General features: G+C 36.7%; 1 protein-coding gene across 8 annotated transcripts in view; it reads right to left on the minus strand.

Moving 5' to 3' along the window:
• Window positions 1–16,787, minus strand: part of CNTN4 (contactin 4) — a 922,691-nt gene that overhangs the window by 881,085 nt on the left and 24,819 nt on the right. For 2 of the 8 annotated variants that reach the window (XM_025451410.3, XM_025451406.3), the window contains exon 1: window positions 11,883–12,269. The exons of the other annotated variants lie outside the window; for them this stretch is intronic. The gene's annotated coding sequence lies outside the window, so the exon portion shown is untranslated. Of the gene's footprint in view, window positions 1–11,882; window positions 12,270–16,787 lie in introns of those variants that run through there. 8 annotated transcript variants of the gene reach the window in all.

Below are 16,787 nucleotides of genomic sequence, written 5' to 3' on the forward strand. Positions count from 1 at the left end.
TACAGGCTCTGGGTCTTGTCCTGTTGCCTTGCAAGAGCAGAAAAGCTAATTCATAGCTCTATCAACTACTGAATATAATACAGTCTCAAATATCTAGTAAGTCTGAAGGTAGGCAGTATCAGAGCACATCCTACAGCCTCACTTGAGCAGGAAACCAAGCCAGCAGTCCTACTCGCTGTTCTTAGCCAGTAGCACAGCCCCCATCCCCATCCTCAGAGATGTAACAATTGCCTCATTTAAAAATAGACCCTAATAGTAGGCCCCACCTACCCAAGGACATGATCAGCAGACACGCCCAAAACCCAAACTGACCTGACTGGTGATAAATTCTGTCAAAGCAAACCTGTAAAGTGTAAAAGAGGAGCCCAAGCACTCAAATGCACAAATGCCAACCTGATTAACCAAAGATTACGAAAAATCAGGTACACATGACACCATGCAAAAAAATAATAAAGCTAAACTGACCTAAAGAAATGACTAAATAACTGACCTAAAGAAATGGAGATGCATAAATGTTCAAAGATTTCAGAATAATCCTTGTAAGGAAATTTAGAGAAGTACAAGAAAACACAGACTGATAACTAAATGAAATCAGGAAAACAATGCTAAACAAAATGAAAAATTTGACAGGAAATAGAAACCACCAAAAAAAATAAAATAAGTCAACAAAAGAACTCAATAGAGAGTTTCAAAAATGGGCTTGACCATGTAGAAGAAAGAGTCAGTTACCTGGAGAACAGGACATTGGAAATTACCCAGTCAGAGGAACAAAAAAGTTAAAAGAATGAAAGAAAGTAAAGAAAGCCTATAAGATTTATAGTATACACCATCACCAAAAACAACAAAATTTACATTATAGGAATTCCAGGAGAAGAGAAAGAAAAATGGACAGAAAGTATAGTTAAAGTAATAATACTGAGGCACCTGGGTATCTCAGTTGGTTAAGTATCTGACTCTTGGTCTCAGCTCATGTGATGATCTTGGGGTCCTGGGACTGAACCTCATATTGGGCTCCATGCTTGGCAAGGAGTCTGCTTGAGAATTCTCTCCCTCTGCCCCTTCTCTCTCTCCCTCTCTCTCTCTCTCTCTAATAAATCTTTTTAAAAAGTAATAAATACAGTAATAATAGCTGAAAACTTCCAAAATCTGGGCAGAGAAATGATCAAATAGATCCATCAGGCCCAAAAGATGCCAAAGAAGTTGAACCTCAATATAGCTTCACAAAAATACATTATAATCAAATTGTCAAAGACAAAAAAATCACTTTAAATCAGCAAAAGAAAAAAGTTACCAGAAGGGAACCTCTATAAGACTACTGATGGTTGGGATCCCTGGGTGGCTCAGAGGTTAAACGCCTGCCTTCGGCCTGGGGTGTGATTCTGGAGTCCCGGGATCAAATCCCACACCGGGCGCACTGCAGGGAGTCTGCTTCTCCCTCTGCTTGTGTCTCTGCCTCTGTGTGTGTGTGTGTGTGTGTGTGTGTCTCTCACGAATAAATAAATAAAAACTTTAAAAAAAAATAAGACTACTGACGGATTTCTCAAAAGAAATTTTTCAGGATAGGAGGCAGTGGGGTGACATATGCAAAATACTGAGAGTAAGTGTCAACCATGAATTTTAGACCCAGCAAAGCTGTCCTTCCAAAATGAATGTTTCCCAAACAAACAAAAAGCTGAGGGAGTTTATTACCAATAAACCTCCCTTACAGGAAATGCTGAAGGGAGTTCCTTGAATGGAAGTAAAAGGAAGCTAACTGACACCAGCAAAATATTTAAAAGGTAGAAAAAATATCACTGGTAATGGCAAATATATAGTCATCATTAGATACTACAATGTGCTAACAGTGTGTATAATTCACTTACAACTCTAATTTAGAAATAAAAATGAACATAGTAGAAATAACCACATCTACAGTAATTTGTTATTAGTTATACAACATAAAAAACATTATATTGTAACATCAATAACCAAAAATGTGAGGTGGAGAAGTAAAACTGTAGAGTTCATGAATTCTATTGAAGTTGTAACACCTATTTTAAAATAGGTGTTATAAGATTAAGATATTTATAAGTTTATAAGTTTAAGATGGAAGTCTCAAGATAACCACAGCAGAAAACATGTAATAATTATACAACAGAACACAACAAAGAAGTCAAAGCACACTGATACCAAAGGACAAAAAAGCACACCAAAAAAAGGCAGCAGGATAAGAAACAAGAAACAACAGATCTACGAAACAAGAAAACAATTAACAAAATGGTAATAGGAAGTCTTTACTATCAATAATAACTTTAAACATAAACAGATCAAATTCCCCAAATAAAAGACACAGTTTAACCTGATTAGCAATCAAAACATTTGTGAAAATAACTGAACCAAATCCACAAATAAAGGAAGAAGAAAACATAGATCTAAACAGAACTATTTCATTCATCAATTTGGTCATGGTTCATTCTAAGTTACAAAGAAAATGGGAAACCTTAAAAAAAATGCAGTCTGTAAAATGAATCAATGAAAATGTACCACAAGTCATGAGATGGTCAGAAAGTATGTGGCTGTAATTGCAATATGGTGAACCATCCAAAGGAAATGAGCACTGATGCTTCAAATGATCTTGAGATTAACCACTTACTTAATGACAGCACAAAGCAAGGCATATATTTGAATGTAGTTAAGAGAGTAAAGAGGTTAAGGCCACAGAGTTCTCATTTTGTTTCTTCAGGGGAGAGCAGAGGTACAGTACAGTTTCACCAATTCACAATCACAAGAAATAGAGGCGAACTCATTCAAAAAACCTGAAAGTCATGTGCAAACTTCTTCCTGGATTCTCTCTTAAGATCTTGCACTATATGCATGAAATCAAACCCTGAAAATTTCTAGCAAGCACTGCTGCTTCCCTTCTCTCTTTCCCTTTCTCATCCTCCCCTCATCCCCCACCCGACCCCCACCCGTCTTTCCTCATCCCCTCTTTCCCCTTCTTCCGCTCCTCTGATCATTTGCAAAGGCAGCTATACTAGTTTCTGAACTGGTAAGGGAAGGGATGATTAAGAAAACTGAAGTGAGAAATGAAATAATATCCAAAAGGAATGCAAAGGCCCAAGCTTTTTTTTTAAAGTATATTTTGAAGAGATTACAAAATATTTTTATGAAAAACATTATTCACAGTAATCATATTATAGAGCTAGATGCTTCCACAAATATGGGGAAAAGATGTATGCATCCACACTGTACATACATGGCTTCCACTCTTGGCTGTATGACCAGTCAGGATAGATCCAACCAAAGGCAAAACAATGTCCTACAGGTTTTGTGTGAATGATTAATAGGTCTATGACAGAAACAAAGTGTCATAAAATAAGTGTATCAGGATGAAGTAAGTAAGTACTGATGGTAGCAATCTCCATTGGCCAGGAGGTTTATTTTTGTATACACCCTTGGTTCCTGACTAAGCCACTAACAGACAATGATTTAGTGCATTTCAGTCTTTACTTTTATTTAAAGCTAGATTCATAAAACGGATGCATCTGCCAAAGGCTGTAAGCTTTTTGGAGGCAATCACCAGAACCCCACGTAAAAAATATACGACAGTGAAAGTACATCTGCTTGAACACAAGCATGTATAATTAATTCTGCTTGTGGCAAACCTGAGAACAGTAAAGGTGATTACGTAGTTATCAGTTTGAGACTCTGAGAGCCCTATCATTCTAGAGCCTGAGTTTCTATCATTTCTTCAACTTCATATCTGTAACTCCTTTCCTATTGCTGATGTGAAAAACTACCACAAATGTAGTGCTTTACATCAATATGAATTTATTATCCTATAGTTCTGGAAGTCAGAAGTCTAAAATGGGTCTTACAGGGCTAAAGTAAGTGTTGGCAGGCTGCACTCCTCTTGAGGGGTCTTGTAGAATCTGTTTTCTTGCCTTTTCTAGCTTCTAGAGGGGGTTCTCATTCTTTACTTTGTGGCTTTCTTTCACCTTCAAAGCTAGCTACCTCATCACTCTGACCTCTGCAGTCACCATCAGGTCTCTTTTTCTGTCTCCTCTACTTCTCTCTCCAGAGATTAGGACATGGACATCTGTGGTGGGAGCCATTATTCTATCACAACACCCTGCATGACAATTTTATAGAAAGCTGCCTTTTGTAATGGAGGAAAAATCATTTAAAATTCAAAAGTGCTCTACATTTCAGGAATATTTCCCCAACTTTCCCAGCAACTATTATTCACTGAAAGAGGATCAAGTGACACCAATTTGAGGACTCCATATAACCCTCTACCTTGTAAACTGTATACTGAGTTTCCTCAGGCTGGTAAATTATAAAACTTAAGAACTTTAAAAGAAACGAAACTGGGATTCATAAGGAAATCAGAGGATACTCTTATCACAATGACATGATATATGATAGACCCAGGCATATACAAGTAGAGACAAATGAAAAAAAAGAAAATGAAGTTATTTTTTTCCAAATGCAATATAAATCTTCAGACAGACTTCAACTTTGTGCTACCAAAAAAAAAGGAAGCTATGGGAGCACCTGAGTGGAACATTTGGCTAAGCATTCAACTCTTGATTTTGGCTCAGGTCATAATCTCAGGATAGTAAGATCAAGCCCTAAATCACGCTCTGCACTTAGGACAGAGTCTGCTTAAGACTCTCTCCTTCTCCCTCTGCCCCTCCCGGTCCCTGTACATGTACCTCCTCTCTCTCTAAAATAAACAAATAAATCTTTAAAAAGGAAAAAAAAAAAAGGAAACTATGGTTTCAGATAGACCTAGATCTTAAAATCTTTATTGACCTGATTGGGGCAGCAAAGACACTCATCTTTTTGCTAATCATGTAAGAAAATGTGTCACTTCTGTGTCAACAAATATTTTAAAAGCTACAGTATGTTAGGTGAGTTTCATGGATTAAAAAGAAAAGGCTATACTTGTCCATGATAAAGACCCAATTGATTTAGAAAAGGAAACAACAGGAGGGTGGCTACGTTTAGCAGGAGTGTCTACTGTTGCCTGTGGCAGAACTTTTGCCAGCTCTTGGTTCTGGAATCATTCAGCTGCTGTAACACTCCCAATCAAGCAGTGTTGTAAAAGTGCCCTTAATGTCCAATTTTTATCACCATTCCATGAGCACTTCATTGACAACCTAATGGTTGTCATGGTTCCCAAGTTGTGCTGCACTTTCAAGATAGTTCTGGGGAGTTCAGTTTCAACAACATACTGCACTGCATTCCTTTTGATGATCTTATCTTTGCAAAGCTAGGTCTATATCAGTGCTGTGACAAAATGGGCTGCATAAAAATAAGTGTAGACAGGAAATAGTCAATAGTCAAATCCAATTCCAATGTCTGAGATTTCATTCAGGGCCTAAGAAGGGAACATAACTTATTTGAAAGTAATTATGGTTAAGACTGGAATAAAAGTATTTTTCTTTGAACTGATGTGTATTTTTTCAAATGACATAATTTTTTCAAGTTATTCTGCAAAATTAATACTTAGTAATTTGTTTTAATCTAACTACTTAATAAATGAAAGTGTTGGGCATTTCTTTGGGCCTAGAGTGCTATGAAAACATTACAAAGATATTAAGGATACCTTGAATCAAAGTTTGGGAATTTTGGATTTATCCTCTTCCCTTTAAGATGTTCACAAATACTGGCTCTCCTATTTCACTGACAAAACCTAGTACCCAGAAGACCACATCTTCATCTGTTATAGGAAAAAGTGTGCAGTATCCACGTCTCCTGGAAAATCTCCCTTTCTCTCCTGCTTTCCAGAAAACTTCTCTCTTCTCCCTAAGAAATCATACCATGGCAATTACTTGTTCTTTGGCTGCCAAGCATTTGAGCCTCTTCCTTTTTTGGGAAGTCTCCACCATCAGAAGACACATTGGGAAACAATTGGATTCCTATTATAAAAGCTAAAATAGCAGGCTATTCACTTGCCCAGGCTTCCTGTTGCCTGGGAACAAATGCCCAATACATGTTTAGCCAACAAGATACACTGCTTCTAGAACTACGAATGGGATCCAGAAAAAAACAAGGAGTGGTATGAGCACGGTGGCTACAGAGTCAGCAACATTCAGTCTCAAAGACAAAAGAAGCAGCGGTACCAGCAGTAACATCCAGTGTCACTGTAGCAGCCAGGACCCAGCAGTCATGGGTGTCAAGAACACTGCTTCTTTGGGAAGTTGTAGTTATGTGAGTGCTTATTCGGCCTCTTCAATCCTTACTATTTTCTAAGTCTGATTCTACAATGTCCAATAGATTTCAAAAAACTTCATTTCTTTCTGCTTTAATCATCCTCAGTAACTTCCTGTCAGTTGTGAGTAAAATCATGATGTATATAGCTCCCTAAACACAATCTTATTTCTACAGAAGGTTTATAAGCCTCCCAACATGATAAAGTTACACAAAATAACACAAATAAAACTCAAACAAGTGAATCAACTCCAGGCAACAAAACTCATTTTGAATAAAGCATCTTGCCAAAAATTCCAAACTCCCCCCACAATTATCACAGGGGATTAGAATGTGGAAAAGTAAAGAGATGACATCCTGTCTTGGAATACTACACAGTTCCAGAGTTAGGACAATGGAGAAATATGCAGCCCCTCCACACATTCCCTTTGTCTGTAGTGGCAAGGCAGTCCCACTGCTGATTTCTCTGCTTAGTTCATTTAGAATAAGACCTAAATCACTTGCTTTTTATGGGTAAGGCTGACATAACCTTAAGTAGAGCAATATGAAATGTGCCACTATAACATATGAAATTGACATTTCACGTCCATTTTAGATACAGCTTGATGACCTTAGTCTAAAAGAGCCATTTGAAGTGAGAACCAGAGTTTTATTTTTTGACAGATGGGTGCCATGGCTAGAGAATTTATCTACATTATATCTGAACTCAAGTATGATCTACACAATTATTTTGATTCAATGGATTTAGACACTGTCAAGATATTCTTCCTCTCCCGGATTCTAATTTGTTATGTCACAGATGTCCTATTTAAAGACCTTTTTTTTTTTTTTTTTTTGTATTTCAATCACATGAAGCCAGATGACATGTAACTAGTCCTTCAAACTGATAATCCATATATTTCTATCTTTACTCATCTGGGGTTGTTGGAGAAGAAGAGAATTTACAATCAATTAATCCCCATAGTACTCTAACAAAAAAGCAAACAAACATGGCCAATTCTGTTGAGTAGTATCTATAATTACAAATACCATAAAGTACATTATATTTGTTTATATACCTGGAATACTGGATTCCTTTCTTTCTTTCTTCTTTTTTTTCCATCAAGGAAGCAATGTAACCCTTTCATTTTTAAGAATTATACACTGACAAATTACTGTCATATCACTTCTGAAATACAACTCTCTAAAATATTAAAAAAGTAGTTTAAATAATACATTAACAGTGAAAATCTGTGTGTTTTATTAAACTTGCCAAAACAAAAACACAAAAATGGGAGAATATTATGAATTTGTTCATAAAGACTAAATAATGGAGTATGAAAAACTTGTCCTTGAATTGCTACCTGGCTATAACATTTTTCTTCTCTTGTACAGTTTCTCCTACATCAGTGTATTTTTAGTCATTTTTTCAGTCATCAACAAAAGAAAATACAACATAGGCTGGTATAATCAAAATGAAAATTTAATGGTTGATATAAATGAATTCCACAACTAAATTGGCTTCAGGTACAATTTCATCCACGGATAAAGATGGAATCATGTGTTTAGCTCTTTCATCCTTTGAAATGAATACATTTTCAATCAGTGCCTCCCTTTAGGATGGCAGAATGATAGCCAAGAACTTGGGATTACACCCTCATCCCTCAAAATACAGAAGTAAAGAAAATAAAGTCTTAGAATTAGTATCAACAGACCTAAATGGATCATCTGAGATCATGGATCCATACCTGAATGAGAAGTATAGCCAAATGCCTCCTAGAACACTGCCTACAACACAAATTCAACCCTAAGACCAGGGATGAAGCCAATAGCTCACAGATCAAACAAGGGAAAATTAGTGTTTATCAGAATGGAGATGGACTATGAACTTCAATGGGTTTTGCTGTTTCATGGCAGTAGCCTCTTCTCTCCAATTAGACATAAGTTACAAGAAGCCAGGAACCATTTCCCATACTTATGATAACCCCTTCTGTTCTAAACAACCAATCTGGACACAGATCAGGCAATTAGGTATAAAGACAATAAACAGTGCATTTTTATTTTAGTTCATTTTTAAGATTTCATTTATTCATGAGAGACATAGACATATAGGCAGAGACATAGGCAGAGGGAGAAGCAGGCTCTCTGTGGGGAGCCTGATGCAGGACTCAATTCCAGGACCCTGGGACCATGACCTGAGCCAAAAGTAGACGCTCAACCACTGAGCCATCCAGGTGCACTCAACAGTGCATTTTTAAATCACAAAGTTCCAGGGTGCCTGAGTGGCTCAGTCAGTTAAGCATGTCACACTTGATTTTGGCTCAGGTCATGATCTCAGGGTCTTGAGATGAAGTCCTGCATCAGGCTCCATGCTGGGCTAGAGGCTGCTTGCCCTTGCTCATTCCCTCTGCTCCTCCCCACTGTATGCTCCCTCTCTCTCAAAAAAATAAATAAATAAAATTAATTAATTAATTAATTAAATCACAAGTTTCTCATATTACCTCTTCATTTGCATCAGCCAGCTCTACCTATTCTCCCCAAAATTTCTTTTATTTTTTTAAAGATTTTATTTATTTATTCATGAGATAGAGAGAGAAAGAGAGAGAGAGAGAGAGAAAGAGAGAGACAGGCAGAGGAAGAAGCAGGCTCCATGCACGGAACCCAATGTGGGACTCAATCCCGGGTCCCCAGGATCAGGCCTTGGGCTGAAGGCGGCACTAAACCGCTGAGCCACCCAGGCTGCCCTCTCCCAAAAATTTCTATCAACACCATCACTCCATTACTAGCTCTAAAGAGACAACATCAATTACCTCATTCTTTCTCAAATGCTTCCTCTGATGACAACAATCCCAGAATACTAACTTATAACCATATTCTCTCTGGCTCACTTATGCTACCATGCTCCTGTGTTTTTAAGATTTTAAGGCTTAAGAACCACCATTAGGGTGTACAGAATAGAGGAGATTTACTATCTCAAAGCTGATATTAAATATGCTTTTTTTTTCAGACGGTAAGATCTTTGTATTTTATATGACACATTTAGGGAAAATAATATTCCAATGAATATGTCTCTTTCCAAGACCTTAGTATGCAATAGAATCCTTACTCTTGTCCCTAGCCTTCAGCCTATATTCAAGCCTTTTCTTCCTCCTTACCTCAGCTGGCTTCCTCAAGGACTACACAGGCCAACCAAATGTTCTCCTACCTGGTTTGTCATACCCTTTTCAATTCTGGAGCCCAGAGTATTTTTATTTAATGATTTCACTGAAATTCACTAGATTAGAGTTCCTCAACCTTGGCACTATTAGCATTTTGGACTAATACAGGGGCTCTCTCAAGAACAGTAGGGTGTTTAGCAGTATCCCTGGCCTCTACTCATTAGATGCCAGTAACATTCCCCCAGTCATGAGAACCAAAATGTCTCTAGACATTAATAAATATCCCCTAGGGACAAAACTGCCCCCACTAGGCCCCACTGGGCAAAACTGCCCCACTGAACTGAGAACTTCTGCACCAGAGGTTAACTGGAGACATCAGAGGACAACTGGGGACATAAACTATGTTTTAGAGATATCACAAACTTTTACCAATGATTATATCATTGTTCAAAATATCCAAGTGTTTCTTAAATTAAGGTATCTCCATGTTCTCCTCTTAAAGCTTTTCTATGCTTCAGACCAGATTCTGTCATCCATCAACCTGCTGTCCTGCCTATAAAGTAGTTCTCAGACTCAAACTATGTATGAATTCAAATCACCTGTGAGGCCCTGGAGATTTTCATTTCATAAACTTGGTAGTGGGGCCAAGGAATGAATCTCTATTAATAAAAAGTTTCATAGCTGATTCTGATACATAGCCCCTGTACAAGCACATTTTTTTCTAAAATTGCAGGAAGGATTGAGAGGCAAATGACCACCAGGAGACCAAACTCCTCTAGACACAAGCAAATATTCTGTCTCCTAATGGAAGTCAGGATGGGCATGTCCCAATTCAATCGTCTTTCCAATAAGTGAAGAAAGATCATAAAACCTCCTTTTACTTCTATGGGCTACTTCATCAGAGGAGGTCAATTTTTCTTTAATTCCATCAGTTCTTAAAGAAGTATCTTTTATAACAGAAGAGCAGACTAAGTCATAGAAAAGAAAATACAGGCTTTATAGGACACATACTCAATTTTCATAAGAAAATCATAAGAAAATAATAAGGCTTTAAATCTAATTCTGAAAAGTGACTTTTAATAAATCAAAAGGTTGTTAAAGGATCTAACCAGTGATAAGTTTGAAAAGGAAAGTAACCCTAAATTGAATAATTCATGAACTCAAGCATACAAGTAATTTCCTAAAATTTTCTAACAATTCAAGCTGCCGTACACATATATTTACTTTGCTACATTAGAATATGAATTTCTCATCCTCAAGGGCTTTCATCTGTCCATTTTAACTCTACAAAGAACCAGTAAATATTACGGATAATATCAACAACATAATTGTTTCATATTACAAATAAGAAACAGGCTCTTTGATTCTGGGTTTGTGATCTAAGACCTAGAAATTGTCCAAACTGGGACAGAAATCCAAGTACTCATATTCTAAGTTCAATATGTAAATTTTCCTTGAAATAAAATCTATGTACAGCTAAGAAAAATACAGAAATCAGAGACTTTAAAAAGCTATGGAGAAACTCTGAGTTATTCTCTTTTGAGAATAGATCCAGTGGAATATGTAACTTACTCTTTACAAAGTAGCCTTATCTTCTTCTATCTTCTCTATTTCCCTGTGCTAGCAGCAATCACTGAATGTATGGAGACTCCAGGTTTATTTATTTATTTTTTGAGACTCCAGGTTTAATAAGACTATGACACTTAAGAAACCTTAAGAATTATATGGTAAAACAGATGGCAGAAAATGTCATTTGGTTGCCAACAACTATAACAGAAAGAAAATAATCACCTTTTTTCTCTAGAGATAAAAGAACTAAATAAAGCTAAAATTAATTGCAGATAGAAGGAGAAAAGCCCAATAGGTGATGATGTCCCAACCAACCCTTACTTGCTCCTTTCTCTCTTCCAACTCCTCCCATTCAACCTACTACAGATTGCTCTGGTGTTCCAATATCAAATCCATAATTTCTTCCCCTCTGTGTACCTTCTACTTCTTTCTTCTTCCTTTGTTTCATTATCTGCTTGCTTGTAACACCACCAAAAAACCAATTTCTCTCTGACATTCACTCCAGCAGCCTTTCCCAATTGTTGGGAAGCTGCTCAGGCAAACTGCTCTTCAACTCTTACTGCCCCTTTCTCAAAATCCAATACATCTTATTTCTCCTATAGTTTCCTAGACAAAGAGTCTATATAAACAGAGAAATGGGCCCTGTGTCATTCAGAATGAGGACCCATCGGATGTTCTATATATTGTTATTGCCATAACAATAAAGGTCTATTATTATAGAAAATCCCACTCATACGAAAAAATAAATATGAGTAAAGAAAAGACAGAATTTTAAAAACTCCTCCAAGTAAGGAAAAAGGATGACCAACTTGGCTGCCAGCCAATCACAAATATTCACTCTCTATACTTGTCCAGGGAATACAAAATGATCACTATCCTCATCACAATGGCAAATTATAATGAAACCTCTGAGGATATTAGGGAGAAAGGCCTTGGTTTCAGGATTGTCAAAACAATTATAATAAAACAGCTGCTCACCTTCGTATGAGGAATTTAACACATTATCTCCCTTCTTCTTCACAACAAGCTTGTTTTTGAGTATCTAGTGTGGATAACAAACCACCCAGAAACTCTATGACTTATTACCATGAATTATTAGTTCTCCTATTTCTGTGAATGGGCTCAGCTGGGCAGCTATCCCTTGGAGTTTTCCACGCAATTATAGTCAGAAAGCACTTAAGACTGAAATTATCAAATGTCTTGGCCAGGCGGGGTTATCCATGGTAACACACATGTCTAGCTCAGCAAGCGGGACAACTGCAATAGCACTTCTCTGGCCAGCAGTCACTCTTTCTTCACATGACCAGCCTGAGCTTCCTCACAGCATTTTTGTCAGACTTCCAACATGGCAGTGGCTTCCCCCCAGAGTGATCATACCATGAAATAAAGTGGATGCTGCAAGGCTCCTTGTGATGTAGTCACAGAAGTCATGAAGCATCACCTCCATTACATCTAGTGATGACACAAGGCCAGCCCAGATTCAGTGTGGGAGATGACCACACCAGGTAGAAACTTCCAGAGGCTCTTTGGACCATCTTAGCTAACATGATGCCTACTGGGTAACCAGCGGAAAGTACTGTTTGAAATTACAAACAAGAAACAGACTCTCTAATTTTGGGTCTGTGATCTAAATCCTAGAAATTATCCAAAATGGGACAGGATTCCAAGTATTCAGATTCTAAGTTCAATGTTCAGCCCATACCAGTCAGATGACAATGTTAAAATGGATTACACTTAAAAAGATGAATGAAGTTTTCATCCAAATGTTAATTTCACCTACAATTAATTAACTGTCCATGGAGTGGACATTTCGGGGCAGCCCACTATCCCACATTAGTCACATCTTCTTTTGTTAATAGCTATCCATTTTTCTTTAGGAACACTGCTCCACCCACACAAGACTCAAGATGTCCTATTCTGCCTTAGCTAAGGAAAGCACATGCTCAACTATCTCCTCTCTCTCTTCTATTCTTTCTCTTTTTCAGCTCTTAAACATAGTGGCAAAAGGACTGCAATGTTTGAAGCACATTTATTTTAGTGCAATGTATTGGCAGAATGCCAACTAATTGTTGCTGATGAAACTCCTGCCCTACCCCTGTTATCCTCTGCCTGGTAGTCAGGCCACTTGATGCATTTCCCATAAATTCCCAGGTGAGATACACTGGATCTGTGGTAATGGAATAGGAAGGACACTGTAGTGTTGTACATACCAGATCTGGATCTATCTAACCCAGCTCAGTTTAAATATGATTCAGCCACTACTTCCTTACTAGGTGTATGCATCCTTAGGCAAATCACTTAAATTCTATGAAGCTGTTCCTCACCTGTAAAACCAAATGAACAAAACTTTCTTCAAAGAATTGCAAAGATTAAATGAGATGATACAAGTTAAGCACAAGGTCTGGCTTGTAGTAAGCACCTCAGTAATTGTTAGCTATTACACTTAATATTACAGGTCCATAATTGCTTATCTGCAATTCTAATATCTAAAAAGTTCTGAAAATCAAATCCATTGTCAGCAAAACCTGAAATGGGCTCCCTGTAATCTTTACACCATTCAAGTGGCTATTCTTTTTTCACTGCAGAAATGTCAATATGCGTGGGTGTTGCCCAATATCCTACTGGAATAACAAAGGGCACATACCACAGCAGTATAACACCCTTTTTAAAAGATAAAAATCTAAAACACTTTTGACCCCAAAACTTTCAAATAAAAGAGTATAGACCTGTAAATTATTATTATTTATGAAATTTAAAATAAAAACTGCATATATTGAGAAGAATGGCTATGGAGAACTGGGAATGATCCCCCCAAAAATGCAACTATTTATCAACATCCAGAAGTTATATGAAAGCCAATTTCAATAACAAACAAACATTTTACACTGAACTAATACTGCTTATATAGACAAATTGTGCCAAAGGAACAAATTTACATATAATTGGATAAGCTACTCTACAAATACCGTACTTCTAGTTAAGGCATGTAATTAGAACTGCATCTTCTGGTTTTTAAATTTAGTGTGTGTTTAAGAATTATATTTTATTACCTGAATAAATACCATTGGTTCCACACTTGTAGGTTTCTCACGGGCTGCTGTTCACTCATATCATACCCTCTTACTCACACTGAATTAGAAAAATCAGAGGTTTGAATTATAATCCCACCCTGGGACTGTTGCTTTTGCTTATACTGTCAGAGCTGGCTCTCAGTAGTTCAGAGCTCCAGAATAAAAGACTAAACCACTGTAGTATCCTTTCTCTAGGGTTAAATTTTAACTTCACACTAAAGATTCTGAGGCTCTCTTTCCAAAATTAAAATGTAAAGTTGAGGATAAACATGTACAAATTCCCCATATGATAAATACAAAAATTATAATTTGTTAAAAAGGAGGCAGCAGACCCAAAATGGAGTTACTTATGTTAAACAACATACCAGCAAACCAATGCTTAATCTCTAACCTAACTGCAGTTCCAATCATCCAGGAATGTAACCTTTAACCAGTCAACATAGAATTACCTGGTCAGCACTAGTGAGATGTTCCACAGTACAGGACCCTTCCATTCCCCTTGGGAGGGAAGCCTGGCCTGAACAGTGCATTCTTTGCTAATAATTTCCTTTCTCCATCTTCAAATACCTTTCCTTTTCTACAGCTCTGTAGAGCTCCTTTCTATTACTACATGGGATACTGCCTGAATCATGAATTGCTGAATAAAGCCAATTTGACCTTTAAATTTACACACTGAAATTTTCATTTGACAATTCAAACCAGAGTGGCGTGTGGAGAGCCTTATTACTTCTGATTATGAATAAAGTTGTGATGCATTCTATCATTTTTCTACCATAGCTTTTTAGATCATTTTTTAAAAACTTAAGATATACCTTATTTATTTTTGTATTAAGTTTTTAAAATATTAATTCCGGTATAGGTACAAAGCGTTATATTCACTATAGGTGTACAATATAGTGATTCAACAATTTTGTATGGTTCTCAGTGCTCATCGAGTACATTAAATGTACTCGTTAATCCCCATCACCTATTTCACTCATCTCTCCACCCACCCACCCCTCACTTAAGATATATTTTAATTTACAGTATAAATGGTTTTTGGGAGCAGGCAAATGATAATAGGTAAAATTTATATATAATGCCAGCTTTAAAAAAGCCTTCATTTCAGAAAACATGTCTATTTGCCAAAACTGCAAGATTCATTCATGAAATCACCAAAGAAATTTGTTTGAAAGGATCTGTTCATATAAACACTGATACTGGTATGCCATTTTATGTACAATCCAGTTAAGTAGGTAAATGAAGAAAATGAGTTCTATAAAAGCCAGGAAGTTTGTTCAAGGTCATGAAGTTAACTAGCAAGCAGATGGGGCAAAAGACCATTCATTAAAAACAATCTAATAGCACGGTGAAGAGCTTCTCTCCAAAGTCTTCAGTATATTTTCAGTTTTCATGAATTTTTCAGAGAGCATCTGTTTTTAAGTAAGTAGAAACATATCCAGGGAAAATAAGACCCGTTATAAGAAATTAAAATCCACGTTCAGACACATGCTCTTCTTTACATGTTTGCTAAAGGAAATTTAATGCCATCAACACTTGATTATTTCCAAGAATACAAGAGAATACAAAAATAGCATATCTAAAATAACTTTCTTTATCCATCCCCACACTGTTTAAAACAACTAGTTTCTTCTCATAAATCTAAGGATAAGGAAGCCAAAGGTTCTCTTTTTCTCATTACAAATAACTCATCCAGCAACCAAAGAAGGTCTCTCATATGTTGTTTTAGAAGAGTATTTGCAAACAATGGTGTATGGGCTCTTAATGCCACAAGAAGAGTTTTGAGCTATTTTAATGTAATAGTACATTTAAAATCTTGAGAAATTCAGGGTTAAATAAAGTTTGAAAAATTCTTTTATTTCATTTTCCATACATATAATATAGTCTATACATTTTCCATATTGTATTTTGGAAAATAATTCTCTATTATACATCATAATTATTTTTTTTTATACATCATAATTAATCCAGATTTAAGATTACTATAAAACCAGGATCCCTGGGTGGCTCAGCGGTTTAGTGCCTGCCTTCAGCCCAGGGTATGATCTTGGAGTCTTGGCATCGAGTCCCACATCAGGATCCCTGCATGGAGCCTGCTTCTCCCTCTGCCTGTGTGTGTCTCTGCCTCTCTCTCTCTGTGTGTGTGTGTCTCTCATGAATAAATAAATAAAATCTTTAAAAAAAATATTACTATAAAACCAAAATCTAGCCTATTTTTTAATGTTTCTAGTAATGGCTCAATACATGATGAGACACCCTATTTATTTTTAGACCATTCCACTCATTTGCCTCCCTGTGGTTTCCTTAATATGTCTTGGTTCTTACCTCTATGTAAATGCAAAACAGATCTTCCATTTAAAAGCTTTTTGAATAAGTGAGGATGTCTACTCTAATCCTATGCACTGAATTTCCATCACCATAAGCTAAATAACCTAAATTCTTCTGGTTTGGATGCTATCACTTTCCAAACTGACCTCATGATATATGTGTTTTGGAGATTAAAGTAATACAGATCACAGTCCTCAGAGTGTGATCATTGTCAACACTGGATGAATATTGACCCAAAGACTCACTGTCTTTGAGACCTTGACAGGTTAGCTAACTTTCTCTAAGCCTCACTCATTAGGAAAACAGTAATAATGATAGTTCTTGCCATTGTGATGTTTCTGTGAACATTAAATTTAATATATTGAATGTGCCACATGAGAAGTATTAGCTGCTATCCATATGTCCATTTTGAAATACATATTTTCTTTTAGCCAACTTAAAAAAATAGAATTCACCAAGTACTCAACAGTGACTGATTGGCTCA

Source organism: Canis lupus, chromosome 20 (genome assembly GCF_003254725.2).
Source record: "Canis lupus dingo isolate Sandy chromosome 20, ASM325472v2, whole genome shotgun sequence".
In the NCBI taxonomy this organism is placed as follows: Eukaryota; Metazoa; Chordata; class Mammalia; order Carnivora; family Canidae; genus Canis; species Canis lupus.